General features: G+C 38.9%; 1 long non-coding RNA gene across 3 annotated transcripts in view; it reads left to right on the top strand.

The window, feature by feature from the left end:
* LOC110121695 (uncharacterized) overlaps positions 1 to 22,571 on the top strand; it is a 78,496-nt gene that overhangs the window by 41,745 nt on the left and 14,180 nt on the right. For 2 of the 3 annotated variants that reach the window (XR_011481921.1, XR_011481920.1), the window contains 2 exons: positions 5,212 to 5,371; positions 18,904 to 18,953. This is a non-coding gene — a long non-coding RNA (uncharacterized lncRNA). Of the gene's footprint in view, positions 1 to 2,937; positions 3,125 to 5,211; positions 5,372 to 18,903; positions 18,954 to 22,571 lie in introns of those variants that run through there. The other variant, XR_002309031.2, reaches the window with a different exon arrangement.

Raw genomic sequence — 22,571 nt, 5'->3', positions numbered from 1 at the left:
TCCTGTGAAAGTCAGTTTTTCTACAATAGTACAGATTTAGGTACATGATAATATAGCCAAATGCAATGAAGTTTGGCCACTTCTTTCTTTGGATCTGTTACGGGTCTTGAGAATTGTTTTAGCAGAATATTATCTTGTATTTCTCTACCTTTCAGTAGTTAAGCTTTGCTTGCTTCTTCTGAAGCCCTGGAGCCTCTAAATATTCATTCCTTCATATTTTGGACCTGCCTTGAAGAGCTAAGAGACATAACTGACCACTTATGTTCCCTCCATTGCTTTCGCCTGACATGGGCCCTATGTTTTGTGCTCTTTGATAGAAGGAAAAATTGTGTAGATTCCATGGTTATTAAACTATCTTCCATGAGGGACCAAGTTTCTTTGAATCATACATAGGAGGTTCTTTGAATGCAAAGCTACTTCTGGAAAAGCCATTTCGCTCATTTAAAATCATCATATCCAAGAGGAGGGGCTGTCAATACACACACTACAACAGAAACTTCACAGCTTAGAAGACAATTAGGGGGAGGGGATTTTTCCAGATAATGTCAATCTTGAGCCACACAATCATGACAAATGTTGTGTCAGGAGTCTGTGATTGCAAACTGTCCTTTGGTCCTGCTTTACAACCCTCACTTATGGAAGTGAATTGTTGTACCAATGTACACTTTGCCACAGGCTCCTTTTGAAATGTTATCTGTACCACTTCTTTCTGGTTGTTTTTTTTTTTTTCAGGTAATCATAGTTTATACCCTTACCCCTGGAATAAAATGTCTATTTATAACACTGCTCAACTAATATATTAAAATAAGGCTTGTTAAAATGCAAAATACTGTTCCCAAAGCAATGGTAGTTGTATTGCTTGAGATATGTAAAATAAGTTGATTAAAGGAGAAAGAAATAAAATATGAAGAGAAATAATCTCTCCTTCACAATGGGAAAAAAAAATAAGCTTTTGCTTTTAATTTCTGAGATTCTCAATAAATGGTTGTTTTGGCCAAAACAAATGAAGTGAGAAATACATTAAACAAAATCCTCAGTGAATTCAGGACTATGGTAGCATCAGAGCACCCTGGTCAATGAGCTACACTCTGGACAAGTTACTTGGCTTTGTGTTTTGGTCTTCAACTCAGTCACATGCCTTTCCTGCTTTCTACTTTTTAACCCCTCGATCTGTTTCATTTTAAGCTTATTTATAAATAATGGGACCACATACCTCTGCTGTTGAAAGAATCAATAATTTGAGATCTTAAGTTTTTCCAAATTTGGCCTTCCAAAGCTGGTGATCCCAAGAAACTAGTCAGAAATGCTAGATTTAGAGATGGCTGAGGGCATTTCCCATTTCATTAACATTTAAAACACATTAAGGACTAATAATAAATATAGCATAGTCATTGAATTTTTGTTAAAAAAAGCACACACACATACAAAAGTTCTAAGCTGATGGAGATGTTATCATGAAAAATTTAGAGCTGACTTTTGGGCGTGGGAGAGTGGGAAGGGAAGGAGAAATGTAGTAATCACCCTGCTGTTTCTCTTGGCACTCAAGAGAATGTCAAAATAATCACACCAGGGTCTGTACACAGAGGCTGTCAGCAGTCTGGGTCCTGTGCAGACCACATGGAAAGGGATTTGATGGTGCACACAAGTGAATAAGCATTTGTTTCCATAATTTCTCAAAGGTGCAAAGGAGAAAAATTGTATTCTTGTATCAGAAAACAAATGTAAAAGATAACAGTAGATACAGAAGCAGACTGTATGGAGACCATGATTAGAGTTTAAATTTAGTCTGGTCTGTTTTTCCTAGCTATATGTTCCCTTTTTTAAATGTCTGGGGGAAAAGGGCAGGACACATAAATTTAGTTGATGGCAGAGCAAAGGCTCTTGTAGTTTGTATTAACATTAAATCCAGGCATCAGTTCTACAAGAATCAAGTAATCTGTCTTTAAGGCAGAGTCAGGCTGTGTGAACAAGGTCGCAGGGCTTGGCGCCTCAGTGGTCTCAGAGATGTATGCTTCCCCGGGGACAAGGCTCTTTTCAGGGCACCTACTATGTAGTGTGATTGGAAATGACAGGCAATGAAATTCAGCTGACCTGAATTACATCATCTGCTCTGATTTGACGAAGCCCGTATTCCATATACTCAGCAAAGATACACATATTTCAGGGAAGAAAATGCCTGGCTAATTAACGATAACTCACTCAACATCCATCTCCAATGGAAATGCTTTTACTGAACACTTGCTAGAGCACAATACTTCTTTTCGATCTCCTTTGGTTGGCAATAGCTGTCAGAAACAAGGCTAAGCACTCTATATTCATTTAATAAAATCTTTCAGTGAGTTGGATTCCATTCTCGCCATCTTGTCGATTAATTTAGGTAACATACCCAAGAGCACAGATGTGAAACCGGAGTCCAGATCTGCCAAACTTCCAAGCCCCTCCTTCTAACCCCCTGCACTAGTGCCTGGCCTCCCTCCGCAAAGCCACTCATCTTTCTTCACCATCTTTGAAGTTATGCTGAAGTTTCCATACTGTCAGTGAACAAAAGACCAGTTCTTTGCATATTCCTTGAGAAGTACCCCGCAGGGTGCCCTTTTAGCTAAATATAAAAGTGAGCCCTTTTCTCCAAGGGCCCTCCCTTCCACAATACGGGAATTTTGCTTTTCTACTGCTATAAGCTGGAAAATGAGTTTGGCTGAATAGCAATTAAGATCTTGACAGAGCTGGGCAGAGCGATGATAAAGAAGGGAAGGTGGATGCATCAGTGCTCTAAACAATGTCTTTACTGTAGTCAAGGATGCAACCCTTGTGGATTCCGTTAAGGACCAGAGGTTTTCATGCCTGGGGCTCAAGAGCTTGACATCATAGATAGAACACATTTTGACCCATTAGAAGAGCAAGCTTTCCTTTCTCTTGCCTGTTTCTCACCTCCTCCCTTTAAAGAGCTGGACCTGCTGTAATCAAGGCTACTGGAGTTAGTTTGATCAACACTCCTGGCTGCTTCCCAGACCAACTGTGAAGTGATTTAGACTTGGGAAAGCATAAGGGAATTCAATAGACCATGAGTGGTTGTTAGAGTTTAAACTTTCAGAAAGATAACCTGGGGAAAGGAGATGAAGGAAGAGTAAGTGATCTTTATTCCTATAGGTAGACGGCGAATGGGTCACTGGTTCAGGCACAGCAGTAATTCTGGACAGAACCCACCCCATGTGTGATTTATCACTGTCAGAAATAAAACTTGCCTTTGCATTTATCATTCTACTTACTTATTCTACCCGCTACACTCACCATCTCTTTTTCACTCTTCCTGCTTCAATCTTTTATAAAAACTATAGTGGCTAAGCATTTTCCTCTGTGTTGCCCCCCAGTAAGTTGAGAATACATGGCAATTGGAATAACAAAGCACACAGTTCCATAATGCTAGAGACATCTGCGCATCTCAGCATCTTTGCAGTGACATTGAGTTACCCAAGAACCTATCTGTGTTCACCCAGCTGTTGGTTTCTTGCCAGAAGGACAGTTCACCACATTAATCCTGCTGATGGCCTGTCTGTGTAGATGGATTTTTAATCTATTGATTTAGAAAAAAAAAACAAAAAAACCTTACCTAATAGCTCTATTGACACCCATTATATAATTTCACATTTCTTAGCTCTTAGCAGTGTAGCTCACATTTAAAAGCATGTCCTAAAATTAGGAAAAATTCTACTACTTTTCCAGTATTTTTCCCAATATAGCTATTAATAATATTCCATAATTTTATAAATTAAGAAAAATCATGTGTATTAATAACATTCAGGATCTAAACACATTAATTAAATAAAAAATTCCCATTTAATAAACTAGTTATGATAAGTGTTTAAACCCATGAAAAGCTCAAATTAACTACTGTAACAAGTTTACGCTTTATCAAGTAAGATTAAGCAGTACACTGTAACTGTCAAACATTATGAAACATCTACTCCTAACTATGTCTTTTTGATGGATATTGCTTATGTCTGAAGAATGATTCTATATTACCAGACAGAAGAAACCCATGTACCAAAAGCTAAAATTTATATTCAGGGCTCTGACTTCTCTTATTAAAAAAAAAGCATGAAATAAAATGTAGTAATAGAAAATGCATTCTGAACTTATGTTGTCACTATGAACAACAAAGAGACTATTTTGAATGCAAACATATTTTCTTTCAGCTGTTGTAAAGAATGTCACAGTTGGACTGAAGTTTTGTTAGCTATTGTGTCAAACTGGAATAATGTTTCTATCACAACATGTCTCATTTTAAAGAATATGCATTTTCACTATAAATGTTGGCAGACCCATGTCTGGACTTGGGCAATGAACTAGTTTTCACAACTGAAGAATAATGCAGTTCTTTAGAAGCAGAATTTATTTCCTCTAATTTTTAGACCAAATTTAAAAACTTCCCATGAGCTCTTTCAATGGCTCAAATAGTTTGTTGAACTAATATTCCTATTTTTCAGTAAACCAGAAAAAATTCTTTGACATATATCTGGTTCAGAATGGTGGTGGATGACCTAATAGATGAGAAGTAAAATATGTGGGACCAGGTGGGAAAAAGAATTATTCTTTCACAACTCCATATGTGGTGATTAGACATTCATTAAATTAAACTTAGATTCAAAGAGTAAAAAAAAACTGGAGTAATGAACTGACTTCTACTTTACATTTTCGAAGGAGGTAAATTAAAAAAAAAAAAAAACCTATACATGTTAAATACTTACTCAGCACCGTGTTTTCGTTCTTAATTAAATTAAATGTATGATTGATCTAAAAGTATTATCAAACCTACATCCACACTGAGCATGGTAAGCAATGCTCCGTGATAAGCTCTGTGCTGTTGCTGTTTGGTTAGTAAGTCGGGTCCAACTCTTGTGACCCCATGGACTGTAGCCCACAAGTCTCCTCTGTCCATGGGATTTCCCAGGCAAGAATACTGGAGTGGGTTGCCATTTCCTTCTCCAGGAGCTCTTCTAGGCTCTGGGATTGAACCCGCACCTCCTACATTGGCAAGCAGATTCTTTGTTACTGAGTCACCAGGGAAGCCGTGATAAGCTGCATGCAAACACATAAATCAATGAATCATCTATATTTCTCTGTTTTGGATTATACTAGCTTTGTGTGAAATTTATCATTGAATCCTTTTAAGTGTGGTTTCCCTTCTTGTTCCACTTTTTTTTTTTTTTTCAGATTGTGACTAACAACAGGCCACTTTGAGTCTTTGTAAAGGATATACCTTTTTACACAAAGAGATAAAGCCATCTCGAATACTTGTGAACCAAAAGTGATTTTTTAAGTTCTGCATTCAGCATTGTGTGGGCTGGTCGTCAGAAATTCCTAGAGGACACAGGTACAGTTTTCTTCTACTTCTCTCAAGTTATCAGCAGAAAACAGCTGGGGAGTTACTTTCCGGAGCCTTTTTTCCTGAGCTGAGAAAGGTTTTACAGCGTTTAACTAGAACGTGATCAGCTGATCCTGAAAGGAGTAGCTGTAGCCTTTCATTGCTTCTTCAAAATTCCTTTGCTTGGCTCTGTCAACCACAGAGCTGAGGATGCAGCCGCCCTCCCCATTCTAGTGATGAGCAGTGATGATGGGGCCATTGTGTGTTACCATGGCGATTGTTCACCATCCAGTTCTTAAAGCTGTTTCCTTTTAATTTCCCCTTTCTTTTATTTTTACTTGCCTTTCCCCCTTTTCTCTCTCTTTTTGAAAACAGTGAATTGTGAGGAACATAGATTTGAGTACTAAAAGATTTAATTACATTAGAAATTCCAAACATTTATTATAATTGCCCTTAAAAATTATATTTTGAGGTTTTGAGCCATTGACTCTGTGTCTTCTTTACCCACATGAAATATATGGTTGCTTTATTTAAGAACACAAATTATGAGATGATATTATGAAGCTGTCCTTTTTCTCTCAAGTAAAGCTGTTCTATAGATTACTTTGAAATAAAAATGTTACCTGGGTGAGTGGGCTGAGGTTTCTGAGTTTTTATCCAACAGTGAATGGCATGGTATCTGACCTTAAAGAAAGTACTTGACTTTACATTTGCTTATCTGTAAAAATAGGGATAACGCAGATGCCTAATGATTATAAAAAGCTGTGATGCCTCATATGAAAGAAGATAACTACATGCTTTAGAATTAAATACTTAAAATGGCTGTAATTCCATTACTCTTCATTATTTCTTTGTGAAGCAAATGCATTTCAGGAATTATAAGACTGTCTTGCAGACGAATATAATAAAGCATGCAGTGGTTAATGGACTTAGGAAATTAATACAGAGTCCAAAGTTAAACCCAGCTTTACTGACTTTTAATTCCTTTTAATCAACTTCTTTCCACGGTTTCTAATAGTCCACATTTGTGCTGCACAAAGGAGAATAATGAGAGATATCATTATTATTATTTGCAAGAGTAAAGTGTGTTGATTGCACTGTTAGGTCAAAATCCTCTCATCAAATCTACCCATGTTCTGGTTCAGATATGCTTATATAACTTAAGAAAAACTCAAAAATCTCTAATCTCTACTGTCCCCATCTGTAGGGCTTTTAAGGTTTATTAATAACATGGCACTTTTATATTGTTATAATATCTACATTATACGACATCTTATGAGTAGTATATTAAATAAGATAATATGTACAAAATGCTACTCAAATGCTGTGGAGTTATATAAATGTAGACCTTATTTTTGAAGGCAGTGTGTGGCCAGAATACAGAGGATATGAAACATTAGGCTTACGAGTGTTGACATACTGGGTTGACCAAAAAGTTTGTGTTCCCCATAACATCTTAAAGAAAAACCCAAATAACCCATTTGGCCAGCCCAATACTTTATTAGTCAATGGAGAACCCTTAAATTTTTCATAAAAGGGAATGCAAAACCCAGGTAGATCTTGAGGAAGTTGGATCTCACAGTAGCTTGTGTGATAGACCAAGAGATAAAGGGACCGAGTAGTGTGGTATGGGACAGTAAGAAGACTAGTCCTGTGGTTAAAGTGAGAGGCAAAGAGTAGTATCAACCAGGACAGTGACCATCATATTTTTTAAAAACGCCTGAGGGTAGACAAAATTTCTGTAGAACAGAATCTATGAAATAAGCTAAAAATGAGGATAGTGGGTTAAGTAAAGAATGAAATGTGATTTTAAGGGTTCTATCTCAGGTATCCAGTTCAGTTCAGTCACTCAGTCATGTCTGACTCTTTGCGACCCCATGGACTGCAGCACGCCAGGCCTCCCTGTCCATCACCAACTCCTGGAGTTTGCTCAAACTCATGTCCATTGAGTTAGAGATGCCATCCAACCATCTCATTCTCTGTTGTCCCCTTCTCCTCCCTCCTTCAATCTTTCCCAGCATCAGAGTCTTTTCCAGTGAGTCAGTTCTTCTCATCAGGTGGCCAAAGTTCTTTAATATCAGTCCTTCCAATGAACACCCAGGACTGATCTCCTTTAGGATGGACTGGTTGGATCTCCTTGCAGTCCAAAGGGCTCTCAAGAGTCTTCTCCAACACCACAGTTCAAAAGTATCAATTCTTCGGTGCTCAGCTTTCTTTATAGTCCAACTCTCACATCCATACATGACTATGGAAAAAACCATAGCCTTGGATAGACAGAAATGTGTTGGCAAAGTAATGTCTCTGCTTTTCAATATGCTGTCTAGGTTGGTCATAACTTTCCTTCCAAGGAGTAAGCGTCTTTTAATTTCATGGCTGCAATCACCTTCTACAGTGATTTTGGAGCCCCCCAAAATAAAGTCTGTCACTGTTTCCCCATCTATTTCCCATGAAGTGATGGGACCAGATGCCATGATCTTAGTTTTCTGAATTTGAGCTTTAAGCCAACTTTTTCACTCTCCTCTTTCACTTTCATCAAGAGGCTTTTTAGTTAATCTTCACCTTCTGCCATAAGGTTGGTGTCATCTGCATATCTGACATTATTGATATTTCTCCCAGCAAGCTTGATTCCAGCTTGTGATTCTTCCAGCCCAGTGTTTCTCATAATGTACTCTGCATATAAGTTAAATAAACAGGGTGACAATATTCAGCCTTGACGCACTTCTTTCCCTATTTGGAACCAGTCTGTTGTTCCATGACCAGTTCTAACTATGGCTTCCTGACCTGCATACAGGTTTCTCAGAGGCAGGTCAGGTGGTCTGGTATTTCCATCTCTTTCAGAATTTTCCACAATTTATTGTGATCCACACAGTCAAAGGCTTTGGCATAGTCAATAAAGCAGAAATAGATGTTTTTCTGGAACTCCCTTGCTTTTTCAATGAGCCAACAGATGTTAGCAATTTGATCTCAGGTTCCTGTGCCTTTTCTAAAACCAGCTTGAACATTTGGAAGTTCATGGTTCATGTATTGCTGATGCCTGGCTTGGAGAATTTTGAAAATTACTTTGTTAGCATGTGAGATGAGTGCAATTGTGCAGTAGTTTGAGCATTCTTTGGCATTGCCTTTCTTTGGGATTGGGATGAAAACTGACCTTTTCCAGTCCTGTGGCCACTACTGAGTTTTCCAAATTTGCTGACATATTGAGTGAAGCACTTTCACAGCATCATCTTTTAGGATTTCAAATAGCTCAACTGGAATTCCATCACCTCCACTAGCTTTGTCCGTAGTGATGCTTCCTAAGGCCCACTTGACTTCACATTCCGAGATGTCTGGCTCTAGGTGAGTGATCACGCCATCGTGATCATCCGAGTTGTTAAGATCTTTTTGTATAGTTCTTCTGTGTATTCTTGCCACCTCTTCTTAATATCTTCTGCTTCTGTTAGGTCCATACTATTTCTGTCCTTTATTGAGCACATCTTTGGATGAAATGTATGAGACAAAAATTATGAAATTTAGGAGATGGTATTGAGTGTTTGTAAAGATGGAAACCTAATTTAACATATGTTGACTTGGAAGACTTGTCAGGGCATCCCAATGGGAACAGCAAGCAGACATAGGATGTGTTGAAAAAAATCAGGAAAGTGGTAAGAGAATAAAGTGGTTAGAAGATAAAGAGTAATTTGCAAATAAGTAATAATAGGAGCTATGAGAACAGAGAACTTTGATGAGAAAGATGGTGTAGGGACAGAGGGATATATTGAGTTGGACAAAAAATTCTTTTGGATTTTTCTGTAAGATCTCATGAATGTTTTGGCCAACTCAACATATTCTCATAGTAAGAGGCTGTGGGCAATTGAGGTTGCAGAAAGGGGCTAGCAGGCAGGATTAGGCAAATAAAAGACCCCAAGGAATATAGTGTCATGGGTACCAAGAAATGGGAGAACTTGATAATCTTTCCATGAAAGTGGGCTGTTCAGTAATTTTGAATATTTTATTAAAGGCTAATTAGGAAGAGACTATGAATAATCATTGGAAATGCCTGTTTTGAGCTGATTGGTGAGAAGTAGGAGGGTAAAAATCATGTTTGTCTTCTTTAGTCTTTAGCATCATCACTTGCTAGAGGACTCACATTTATGAGCCATTGAGCAAATACTTCTATAAATGAATGAATGAATGAATAATTAAAATTGAATCTTGAAGGTTCAATAAGTGAATTGGGAACAGTTAAAATCAGAGAATATAGACTGTTTTTCTACAATATTTGCAGTAGTGCAAAAAGATTATATCATGGGCATATGTTACCACAATAGCCAAGATTTATTTGTAGCTTATTATGATCTCATTCCATCTTCTCAGAAATCCTATTAGGAAGTCACTGCTACTTTCTCCATGTTAAAGTTGAGAAAACTGAGGCATCAAGAGATTAATATTAGCTGAAATTCACATAACTGATCATGAAAGAAGCTAGGATACATGAAATCATTTCTCTACCTAAAATTTTTCAACAACTTTAATATTTAATCCTTAGTGTCTTCCACAGTACCTGGCAAACTGAAGTATTTATTACCTTCTGGCTGATGGAGAGAACAAAACGCAAAAGTCCAGTACTTTGCCCAAGATCATACACAGCTTATTTGTGGTGGAGATAAAGAGTTTAGACCTAGATAAGAGTATGGTTGCTCAGACAGTAAAGGTCTGCCTACAATGCGGGAGACCCGAGTTCAACCCCTGGGTCAGGAAGATTCTTTGGAGAAGGAAATGGCAACCCACTCCAGGACTCTTGCCTGGAAAATCCCATGGACAGAGGAGCCTGGTATGCTACAGTCCATGGGGTCTCAAAGAGTCGGACACGAGTGAGTGACTTCACTTTTCAAGAGTAAACCAGATACTCTGATACTCTCAGAGCCCTTGTTCATAATCACTGTGTAACATTAGCTTAAATTACTTTGTTTGCCTTGACTCCTACGGGATTGAGCCTAGATAGGGAATGAGCAAAGAACAAAAGAGATCTGGTAAACTGGGAGAAAAGAGATAAAATAATAAAAGCATCTGATGATTAATAATAGTAGGCCTCGTAAGAGTGACTTAGAAATGGAGGGTAGTTTAAGTTCTTAGTGGAAGAGTGTGGAGTGATGCTGAGATCTGAGATGCATTATTGGATAACTGAAAATGAGCAAAAATGGAGGTCAGTAATGTCGAGTATTTTATTTTATTATTATTTTTTTTTTTGGAATTTTATTTTTTTTTTAATTTTTTTTTTCCATTTATTTTTATTAGTTGGAGGCTAATTACTAATGTCGAGTGTTTTAAAACTTATCAGACGAAGGTGTTAAGAGGCTTAATGAGGAGAATGTCATGACACAAACCTAGGTAAAGGAGACTTCTCTAATCCAGGTATAGCGTCTCAATGTTATTTGTGATACACATGTTATATATTAATGGTCCACACATGATGAGGTATGAGCTTCTTGGAGTTTATATTTATGGAAGATGTTAAATCCCATGGTTGCTTCTTCCAATTATAGAGCTTCGAGTTAAAAGAAGTTCTTCTGGATGTGAATTTATGGGATTTACTTTTAAAAAATCTTCTACAGAACTTAATCCCAAGCCTTGTGAGTAATCAACTTTCACTATATGTACACATGTGGAAGACTGTACCAAGTAGCAGATTTCTCTCTCTTCTGAGGAAGATATTATACCCTCATTCATCGTTTATACTTTCTTAAGGGATGCTGATGAATAATTTTCCTATAGGAAGTCATTTGAAGGACATGTATTCATTTCAGATGTAATGAACTTGCCCTGGCATTTTAACTGTCAAGGTTGAAGATGTCGTGGGTAACAGGAGATACCATATGTTCTGATATTCTCTTCAAACGGGGCTCCCCTGAACATATTATCATGCTATGGTACTATTTCAAAACCTAAACTAGAAAAACCAGAAGTTCTTCCTGTTGCTCAAAAGTTTCTATTAATTCTTCCTTGATGATACAACTGCATTTAAGTCTGGCCACTGGATTGTGGAATATAGAAAGGATTAGGAGTAACTATAGCTGAAAAGACACGGCCTCTCTCTAAGGCTAGAACTGCATTTGGGATCCATTATTCCTGCAGGCTAGGTTGTTCCCCCTTCACCCATGCAGACACACACATGTGCACCTAGGAACACTCATCCCCTCTCCTCCGTGAATCTTCTCCTAAAATGGACATTTTTTCGAAGACAGACTGCACTTTAGGATACATGTAGGATCCAGTGAGATATAAAACATAATTTCTCTTTAACAGGTGATATTTCTTCAGTGATACCCATTACTGGTTCAGTAAGCTAGGCAAAGAGGCAATAAAAGGCAAAAATGAGCACCATTTTCACATAACAGATAGTCAACTTCCATAGACTTTTGTGTCCTTCCTCACAGATTTTTCCCCCCTCTTTGAAACTTTGGCAGATGTAGTTTTTAACTGTGCTGTATTAGCTTCAGTGATAACCCAGGGAGGGCCAGGCTACAGCTCAGATTACCTGGGAACAGAAGTTAGAGTTGGACTAATAGCACACAGAGAGCTCAGGGCTTTGCTGCTTTGAAGCCTATCTGTCAATTTTTCCTAAAATACACAGTACACACACGGCCTTGGGTTCTATCGCTGCCTGATTAATGTGATTCTGTTCCTGTAAGGCATGTACGTTACACTCGCCTGGCTTCTAGCAGCCAAGCCCCTCTGGTGTTGCCCGAATTGTACCTGGTTCTTTCTGGCAAATTATTGTGATGATTAAGAAAGTTCGATGATATCTCTCTCTTTTTTTGGATTCTGGACCTCCTGTCAGATAATAGAGTCAGAAGTGTGGGGCTTCGGCAGTTATTCCATATCAGTGCTCCGAGTTCAAATAAAGTGTCAGGATGACTAAGTACAAGGGATTTGCGGAATGCTTTAATGTTGCCTCATTTCAAATCACTTCATAAGCAGCCTGGTAATGAGCTCAATAAATTCTGTTGGAGGAGAAAAAAAGAAAAAGAGCCCTGTATCCACTACAGAAAAAGTAGGTTGCTATTTTATAATTAGGCCTCTGGGCTGGTGGGAAGGAGCCTTATTTCCTGTTTGAAATCCACTTTGTTAGCTCTGTGATGTGGAGATGGCTAAATGAGTATGAAATATTATAATTAAGGACATCACAAGCTGTTTATCTTATCAGCAGTGTTTTCCCTTAAAGGCTGCCTCATTGACCACTTGTATATTATAACTACTTTTTTTTACCCTGGGTTTTGCCAGTTGTAACCAACAGAGATTTATTTGGCTCTAAGCGGGGAGAGAGGAGATATGAAGAACAGCCCAGCAACCAGAAGTCATGGGAGAGACCTAAATTGCTTTTATTTTGCCTGGATCAGGCATTCTTTTCATTAACAGCAATAAGCTGTTTGGTTCTGGAAATAAACGAGTTTATACTAACTCAGTTCAACCTGGTGGGAGCATGGCATCAGGGGCCATGCTGGGAGGTGCCGTCTCGGATATCCCACCAAGCAACATGTTTTGTTTTTTTTTCTGAGGGTTAACGGAGAAAACCAATCCCAGTTTGGAAAATGAGAACTGTTTTATTACTGATTGAGTAGAAAGCAAGTGGCCAGATTTGCAATCTCCACTGTGATTTGAAAGGCTATATATTATGATAATCTTTTGACATGCCAACTTTCTTATTTTCGCTTGTGAGTGGCAGGGTGAGTCCTGCTCCTCTATAATAGACTAAAATGACAGTTCTCACCAGGTTCTGCTGCAAAGGTCTGCATAGCAGTTACTTGCCTCGTAAGCCATTTGGCTGAGCTGAAAGATCAAATCATGTATTCACGACATTCCCATTAGTGTTGATTTTTAAAGGATTCCAGGTCTCAGAAAACACAGGGAGACCTAACGTGTCTGTAAGGATGGGCTCCACATATCTGGACATTCAGAATTTGTTGGACCTTGGCAAGATGAGGGAGGGTGACATATTTTTCGTCTGAATTCCATCTACAAACCTATTTGATCCTAGAATCTAAAGTCCCTTTCATAATCATGCCGTCTCTATCATTTCTCCATCAAAATCATTTTAAGAAAGTATATGACAAAAAAGCCGGGGGAGGAAATGGCAACCCACTTCAGTATTTTGCCTGGAAAATCCCATGACCAGAGGAGCCTGGAAGGTTACGGTCCATGGGCTCACAAAGTTGTACGCGACTGAGCGTGTGCGTACACACACACACACACACACACACACACACACACACACACGCACACACTCGCAAAACAAATCACACGCTATTACCATTTTTAATGGAAACATTTAAATTATCTTCCCTTAAAGTCAAGATCAGGTCAGAAATACAGTTATCACTGCTGTTGTTGAAGACATTTCTCAATATCTTTAAAAATGCTTGAGGACCAGGAAAAGATAGAAATGCGGTTTGATTTAGATGTAAAGAGATCAAAGTGTCCTTAGTTCAAAATGATGCGGTCGTTATCAGGAAAATTCTGTGAAACTCAACTGTGTCTCGCACAAGCTTTGGCCAAGGCCATTGGCTGCTTTGCTCCCTGGTTTCTTCTTTTGCTGAGAACTGAATGAGCTTTATAACCCTCCTGACATACCTTAAGACAGTGTTAGATCATCAAAGGAGAGAATGACAAAGAGATAACATTGCGGGTATGTTCAGTTGCTCACTTGTGCCCGCCACTTTGCGATCCAGGGGACTGCAGCCTACTAGACTCCTCCGTCCATGGGATTTCCCAGGCAAGAACACTGGAGTGGGTTGCCATTTCCTCCTCCAGGGGATCTTTCCCTCCCAGGGATCAAACCCGCATCTCCTGAAGTGGCAGGAGAATTCTTTTCCACTGAGCCACCTGGGAAGCTCTGTAACGTTGCTAAAAGTCTAATTTCTGTTAAATTTTATATGCATTGCATTGTTTTTAGGTAGTAAGGTATGTTAAATAGTACCACTGAAGTGAAGGAGAGGATAACCTTGCTTTGAGATCGGCTCATTCAGATATCATGCTAGCTATAATACAACTGCTGAGTCATATTTAATGTTAGTATAACGTTTTCACTCATTCGTTCACTAAACAGTTCAGAAAATACACATTGAGTTCCTACTTTGTGCTGAAAATGGGAAACAATGCAAAGCTTGGAAGGAGGCAGATAGGAAACTCTAAGAATTCCCAGAACAGAGCATTCCAGAGGCCGAGTGGAACCGCTACCGTGGGCTGGGAAACAGCCAGCAACAGATGACCTGGCTTCTGGCTTTGCCCTGGGAGCAACCGTGGCATGCACCCTAGGAGGAGGGGAGGCGGGCCCCAGGCGACGGCAGAATGTAAATAGCAACTGAGGCCGCCCACCAAGGCACCGTTTTCATTTGTGCGCCTGGGGCTTTTAGCCACGGAAACCGTCATTTTAGCAGCTTAGCCTTCTAGGGTGAAGGGCAGTTACTTTATATGCATATTTGTCGTTGAACAGAGAGTCAAATCTGTTCTCTTTCCTCCTGAGGTTTTTATATTTTTTACCAAGTCCTTCGTTTCATCTGTAGTTGATTCATTGCTTTTTTTCTACCATGCTTGATCCATGCCTTCATTATTTGCAGAATAGCTACTCTGAAGTTATACTCTGTCACCACCCCCACACCATCATTACCATCACCTCATACATGGGCAGAATTCACTGGAAGAGAAATTCATAATTGCTCTTTGATTTTTCAATAGATACATTAATTGAACCGAAAAAGATAAGAGCTAATGTGACTTATTGTCATCAGCCAGAATTCTGGCAGTCCTAACAGAAATGAGACACATCGGGAATAAAAAAATTATTCTGGCTCCAAAGTGCCAAAACACCTGGATGAAACATGAAACATAAAACATGAAAAATGCAGTCCACTGTCCAGGTCTTTTGTCTGCCAAGTGACAAGCATGTTATATACACCGATTTCACTGCCTTAAAATCTACAGGAAAATCTATCTAGAATGAGGTAGTGGCATAAATGTATTAACTCAAACATTGGTCGAAGTCTTCATATTTCCAAGCGTGTTTTTTCTTTTCTTGCAGAGTGCATTTGAGTAAAATTTTATAACTGCCCAGTGCAATTTTAACATTATTGCCCCTTTACTGAAGGTGAGGGTGTGCAGGAAGCAGCTCCAGTTGGCAGCAAGTTTCAGTCTGGCTAAGTCAGAAGATTTTTCAGTGGTGCCCTGTTATCTTTGTATTTGACGAAATTGCACTAAGGCTGCCATTAGCTCCCTGTGTGAGTGTGTTTAAAGAAACTAAGCTGTGGAAGAGAAGCCACTGTCTTTGATGAATTGCTGTTATTTGCACAGTCTTTGTTGGGAGCCCCGCCTCCACACCCACAAGCTCTCTGCTGTCCCTGTCTCCCAGATGTGAGATTCTGGGTCAAGCGTTTCTCATTCGGCTGATGTTCCTCTCGCCCAAGAACTTAAGTGAGATAGCACGTTATTTAGTTTCTGAACAGCAAAGCATTCAGCAAAGCTGAATGCCTCCTGCAGTCAGGCAGGCCTACCCTCCTTCTTGGATCCAGTGATCTATCATTGTGCGCGGATGGGTAATTATTATCATTCCTAGTGAGACAGAGACACAGACTTCATGTCTGATGTGATTCTGCCCAGTAATTTAACATGATACGATGAAACATACAACATGGGTCATATATCTGGCTAGCGCTCTGTGAGGGAACCAAAGTCCATCTGATGGGGCTTTCCTGCAGCCTCATGGGAGAACGTTTATTTTTAAAAGGAGAAGACAAGTTCATGAGAATGTGGTGATGCTTAATTGCTTTCCAAATCTAGAATAAATATTTACCTAGAGACAATTCTCCTAAGATTAAGGCAACTGTCTCTCTCATAAGCCAGAGAAATGCGTCACACCACAGGCTGTGGGCTGTCAGGGAAACCCCGCTGGTCAGAGCTGACCCTTTCATGGACCTTCTTGTATCTATACTGATACCACTCTTACTATTAATAACATCCTGCAGGATCTCTTCCCTCTGCTTACAAACTTGGACAAAGGGGTAATAATTTTGATTTAAAAAAAAAAATGGCAAGCCAGGTTCAGGGAAGATGCAGTGTTGGGTTTTTCCCAAACTTTTCCTCTGTGTTCTCACCCTGGATCCCACTTTCTCCACTGAGAAACCCAAGAGATCATGGCTGTTACAGATATGGAATTAGATGAACTATGTTCTCATGTAAGTAGAGATATTTTCTGAGGCAAGTTAAAAGGTTTTGTTTAAGTCACTGATTCAGTCAATGAACCTTTGTCTGATAATAGCAGTTGTGCTACTATCCCTTGACAGGTTTTATTTTTTATTTTTTTGCTAAAGCGGTCTTGGTCTTAGGTGAAATTTCAAAATAGTCTGGTATCTAGAAAATTCTAGTATTTATTAATAAGGTGTTTAAATCAGTGCCAAAAGTGGCCTGCCATTAAATATTCATTATTGCTTTTCTTCCCCCTAAAACATTTATTTACACACTTTTGAACGTGATGATTTCTGTTTCCAATTATCTAGAACTCCTGGTTTGGGTGAGTCCTCTTATTTTAGAACTGATTTCTCTTTAGACTCCTCTGAATATAACTAGACATGCTTTAGATGCACAATAGGTGTTTGTCAAATTGCACTGAATAAAGTTTTGAATTCTCTCTGTCACCAGCGTAAACCCTTGGACTTTCAATGTACAGATCATTGTAGCTCAGCAATGTTTTAGCTGCTAAACAGGAGCATCCGGATTGGACACAGCTGCTGTCTTTTTAGTATCTTTCATGTTGATTCTTTTTTTATGCTACTGGCTATCTTACTAGTACCTCCTGTTGGGAAGTATTTTTCTTTAGCATAGTATCTTAATAACCATGGAGGTGGTTTACTTGGGGTTTCCTAATGCCCAGCACACCTAGGAATTGTAGTGTGGTAAATATAATGTGGGTAAAGTGACTGTTTTTTAAAAATCCATTATGACCATGTTTTTTAAACTTATTTTTAGCCACTTTGATAATATGTAGATGCAGCCTGCCTTAGGAAACATGACTTCTGATAGACCAAAAAAATCTTTCTTATGGATTATAATTTGAAATTAAAGAAAAAAACCCTTTAAAGAACTCCATATCTAAATTGGAAGGCAGGGTTTTGTAATTTCAAAACCATTATTCTGTTTTCAGCAGCTCCTTCTTTGATTACCCTCATTAGCCTGGGTATATGGGGGAAAGTCATTGTAAACGAATTAATATTGTATAAAACAATTATTGTTTCTTATCGGCTTCACTTTCTCCTAAGTGAATAATTCACTATTAAAGAAATACATCCAAACACACTTTTCATCTTCTGGTGCAAAGCCTAGCATGACAGCCTATATATTTTTGCTGTACTTCAAGTTATTTTTTATTCTTCAGTTATTTCCAGTATGATTTTTCTTTATACAACCATTATTTAAACAATGTGCAGTTATATTTATTTGTTTTTTTGCCCTCCTCTCATTCCTCAAAAGCTTTGAAGCATCTTACAATAATATGTACAGTGCTATAGGACGTGTACTTCATCACTGGGCAAAATCATCAAGAATCTGCCAAATTAATTCAATGTTGATAAATTTTGGTAAGATAGTAAATGCCTTTTATAGTTGGGACTTTCTGCCATTGATAATATGGAGTTTTTCATCACTATGCCATTTTTCCCCACTCAGCTAAGAAATCATAGCGGCAGGTAAAGAGTTCACAAGTGGCAAATTATATGGTCAATTCCTGATTATACTTGGGGGAGTCCTTGCTGACGATCTGCAAATTCTGCTTCTGAGTTCCATTGACATTCACACAGAATGGTCTATAAAGTCATCTGTGGTTAGTACTCAGTACCTTTTGTCTAATTTCTCTTTCCCATGTAGCCTGTCACCCAGCATGAGATCTTTTATGCCAAAGCACTTAATTACTTCCCCCAAAGCAGTGAAGGTTCAGAACAAAACAAAACACAAAACCAACAGAAAAACACAAATATGGCATATTTATAGCTTTCCACCCTGATTCATGACATGTTCTTACCTGTTTGACTTGAGGCTACTTGCAGAACCCGAGGAAGAGGCAGCTGTTTCAGAGGCACAGCAAATCTAAGATATCACCTGCTGTCCTGTTTCTGGGACGACCCCCTGTTTGGGGAGTGGCCATGAGACCGTAATGTGGGGAGGAGAGTTACTGTGTCTTCCACATGTGCTAGAAAACTTGATGTGTGTGAGGGTGCTTCTGCGTTTACATACGGATATATATCTGAAAAGTGAAAATTTATGATATTTGTTTCTGTATATGTGTGTGCATTCTTTTCATGCCTATGTGAAAATAAATAAAATATGAATAAATAAAATAACTCAATTAGATGCAATCCATGCCTTCTTTGTGCAAATGATGAAGAACCACATTCCTATGAAATGAGGCTTATGCCTTTATAGATCTAGACCTACAGATAAAACCCACTGGATCAATGTAAATCTTTACAATACCAGAATATTTTGCCCTCAAATGAATTTTATTTTTTTTTTCCTTACAGTTTTGAAGCTTTTCTGGATAAAGATCAGGGATATCCTCCTAACTAAAAGGGTAAGTTTTTAATTTTTAAACAAAGATTTGCACCCCTAATCCCTCCCATGAAAAAACCAAACTGTTTCCTGTTGCTCTTCTTCACAATTGCACATCCTGAGTTTGCCATGAACGTTCCTATGAAAGGGGGAATCTCTCCCCTTCTTCATCAAGACTTTAGCTGCAGAATTCATTGTTGGTTTGGATGCTCTTATTGCTGTTGACCTTCACCCGCTTGTTTTTAGAAGGGCCATGTGACCCTTGGAAGGCAATGCTTTTTCTACTGCACCTGTGAGAAGATCTAATGTATGTCATCGTTAGACTCCTGTGGAAATATACAATGAAACTAGGGGATCTGGTTAGTGCCAGAGGCAAAGTACTACTAACTCATCCCTGAAGATTGCTTTTTGATTAAAGGGCTCTCGCACTAAGGTGCTCGGCCTTTCTTGAGGCTGATATGAACTACTATTCTTGGCTGCTATATAACCTAGCTTGAACATCTGATTTTTTTTGTTGTTAAAAAAAAATCACACAGCAATTATATTACGGAGTGCTCACGTGAGGTATAATTCCTTAAAATTTCAAGCAGGATTTAATATGTGAACTCAACATTGTAGCTCAGAGTTAGGCAGAAATTCATAAGAGAGAGAGAAGGTGGTGGAAAAAGATAGGGTTAGTTCTGCCCCCAAATATTTCATGGATGAGTGGGACCACATCAAAGTTAATTCAGACTAGAAATCTTCCCTGCTTTAAGAAAAGGAAAGTGAAAAAAAAGAAAGTTGGTCGCTCAGGTGTGTCAAACACTTTGCGATCCCATGAATTGATGCCTGCCAGCCTTCTCTGACCATGGAATTGTCCAGGCAAGAATACTGGAGTGGGTTGCCAATTCCTTCTCCAGGGGATTTTCCTGACCCAAGGATTGAACCCAGGTTTCTTGCATTGCAGGCAGATTCTTTACCATTTTAGCCACTAGGGAAGTCCTATTTTCATCAAGAAAATGAAAAGTAGTCAAATGAATAGCTGAGCTTAAGCAACAGATATCTCTTTTCTTGGCTCTCGTATAACCTGAAGAGTTAAAATAGCTTGCCCCTTAGGTGTTTTGCTTTGGATATTTTTCTTTTCTTTTTTTTTTTTGGGGAAAGGAAAAGGAAGCAAAAAGCAATAGCTATATAATTTATTGTCCAAACTGGGACACTTTTGGAGCTAAAGGAACTCTATTAATAATTACACTGGATAAAAGGCATAAATCAGGACTCTTACAGGCAAACAGAGATGTTTGGTGACCCCTGGGAGGTACAATTAATAGGGCTTTATGTCCCTGTGTCCCTGGTCTTGTAGCCTTGCTGTGACCATGAGCTCACAGTGGAAACATCATTTCTATTGATGGCTTTTTTTTCCCCCCAAGGTTTTGATCACAAACTGTCTGTGTTGCAGGCAATCTCAATTACACTTTGTGGTAAGATAGGTTTTCTGTTCTTGGCATTCTGTTATTAGATTAACAAGCATTTTATTGTTTCTTTTGTATTCGGGCTTTTCATATTCGGTGCAATTGAAATGTGAAAAAAGAAAAAAAAAGTATTTAATAGGACAGCTGAAAAAGAACATCAAATCCCACTATTTGAATTATCTTTCACTGTTAGCTGTCTTTTGTTCTTCAGAGCATGTCTATCTACGAATCCAGCCTCTTTTCTTTTCATCATAATATTGTTTTCTCATTTTCACTGGGGAAGGAAGAGGGCAGAAAGAAATTTGTTGTGATGATTTTATAAAAATCCCAGTGATTTCTCTTTCTTAGCAGGGCTTTCTCAAGAATGAAGTCTATGATTAGTACATAGTAATGGTCTAATGTGACAGCCTTTGAGGCCTCTTAAAGTTTGAAACTGAAGAGATCAGTGTTAAGCAAGAGCCAGTGTGTACTAACGTTAGGAAAACATACTTCTTGGTTCCATTCATCAGCTCTCAGTGCTTTTAGATGGCAGCTTTCTGCTGCATTTACTGAAAATACGACTGCCATGTAAAGAAGGTTCACTTGAGGAAAAAAACCTGGGAATTAAGCTAATTTGTCCACTTAACTTAAAAATATTGAATAGTCAGATTCCTTGCAGGCATTTTGGACATATGTTTGTCAGACAGCAAGCAAACAACCAGCCAATAAACCAAAACAGCAACTCACATCTATCAATTATTAATAACTCCTAAAATGCCATCCCCTGTGCCAAATAAGGATTTTACATACCTTAACTCATTTAATCCTTACAGAATCCTATTCTCAGAATGATTTCTATATAAAATATTAAAAAAAAACACCTCCCAGAAGGCAAATGACTGTAACAAGTTCACAGTTGTGGTTTAGCAGCCAAGTCGTGTCCGACTCTTTGTGACCCTACAGACTGTAGCCTGCCAGGCTCCTCTGTCCGTGGAATTCTCCAGGCAAGAATCCTGGAGTGAGTTGCCATTTCACAGAGCTAGAAAGAAAAGTTCAGACTGAGGCTGTATTAAACCAGTACAACTATTTACTATTTATCTGTGAGAGGATTTAGGTGAAATTTTTAAAAGGTCAGAGATGCTTTTTGTGAGCAGTTTTCTATTTGTATTATTGGAAACTAAATGTGTATGCTAAATACCAGTATTTTAATAATTTAAAAAATCATTACGGAAGTGAAAGGTAAGAGGAGTTAGTACACCACTCCACTTTTAGCTCTTTCTTCAGCTGCACAAACTTCTTTCCCAACTTCCTTGCCACACGCGGGATGTCTCCTCTGTACCAAAGAATGATAAAAGAAAGGATGCTCTCCCAAGACTGGGCACCGCTTCTCTTAACACCCCTCAGTGTATCCTCTCTTCTGGAAGGACCGTTCCTTAGGCATCTTTCCAATCACCTGTCTTTTCCATAAAGATCCTGAGAATGCTCCTCTTTCGGAGACCCATCAGCTCGGTAACTCCCATCAGTAAATGAGTGTTGAATTAAGTTCAGTGAAAACCACTTCTCTCCAGACCCTAGTCTAGCAACTGACTCCACCGTCGCCTCTCTCCTATGTCTGTTCTGTCTGGAAGAATAAATGAAAATGAGAAAGAAAAGAAGCTGTTTAATGAATTGCTAAATTCCTAAATCCTGTTACAGAAAATAATAAAACATATCCTGGTGGCATTTGGGGTGATGGCCGTGACAAATGGTAACTGAATGTGGGTTGCAAAAAAGCGTCCTCTCTGGGAAGGCGAATGACAAAATGGAACTCCCTCAGGCAAGATGGCGCGCCGGTGTGTTTGTATCCCTTCCTATAAGTGGTACCCCGCCCCAGCACTCTCGCCTGGAAACTCCCACGGGAGGACCGTAGCAGGCTCCAGTCCATGGGGTGGCGAAGAGGCGGACACGACTGAGCCTCGCCACTTCACCCCGCCCCCCACAAGGGGGCAGCACTGAGCCACCCGTGTCTTGGGGAGGGCTCACAGGTCTACGGGTAGATGTTTAGTTTTTGAATATTAAATAAGATGGGTATAGAAGAAAAAAAAATTCAAGGAACACCAAAGAATGTTAGTCTGTACAGCCACCTTTCACATTCCGTATATCAATATTTTGGAGAAAGCTAGTGAAGAATTAGTTATAGCATTGAGAGCAAGCATTGGCGGTATCATTTTGTG

The sequence above is a fragment of the Odocoileus virginianus genome, chromosome 19, assembly GCF_023699985.2.
Source record: "Odocoileus virginianus isolate 20LAN1187 ecotype Illinois chromosome 19, Ovbor_1.2, whole genome shotgun sequence".
Lineage (NCBI taxonomy): Eukaryota > Metazoa > Chordata > Mammalia > Artiodactyla > Cervidae > Odocoileus > Odocoileus virginianus.
This window is presented reverse-complemented; position numbering and strand designations above follow the sequence as displayed.